Below are 483 nucleotides of genomic sequence, written 5' to 3' on the forward strand. Positions count from 1 at the left end.
TTTTATAAATCTTAATCAATACAAAAAGCAATAATCAGTCATTTGAATAAGATATTGAGTTATCATCACGAATTATCAGCACAACACAGTGTCTTATTTTCATTTTTTTTTAACGATAAAATGCTAGTGGTTTTTCAATTTCTTAACATTTTACTATAAAAGACTGATAATTTAAGCTAATAATTCATCCATTATTTATTTATATAAAAGCAATAATGCTGACAAAAAATTGATTACGAATATTGATATAATTATTTAACTTGTGAAGCAATAATAAATACCTAATTCTTCGAAAAAAATTAAAGATGAAATTAAAAAACTATTAAATGTATACTCTAAGGAAGGCATTAGTAAGATTTCAATTCAAAATGTATACATTTATTTCTGGCATATGAATAAATTATTTAATTATATTTTCATGAGTTGGTTAAACTAATCGAATTTGTTACAATGATTGGATCCATATTACAGATATTAAATTTC

The sequence above is a fragment of the Atta colombica genome, unplaced genomic scaffold (assembly GCF_001594045.1).
Source record: "Atta colombica isolate Treedump-2 unplaced genomic scaffold, Acol1.0 scaffold181, whole genome shotgun sequence".
NCBI classification, from domain to species: Eukaryota; Metazoa; Arthropoda; class Insecta; order Hymenoptera; family Formicidae; genus Atta; species Atta colombica.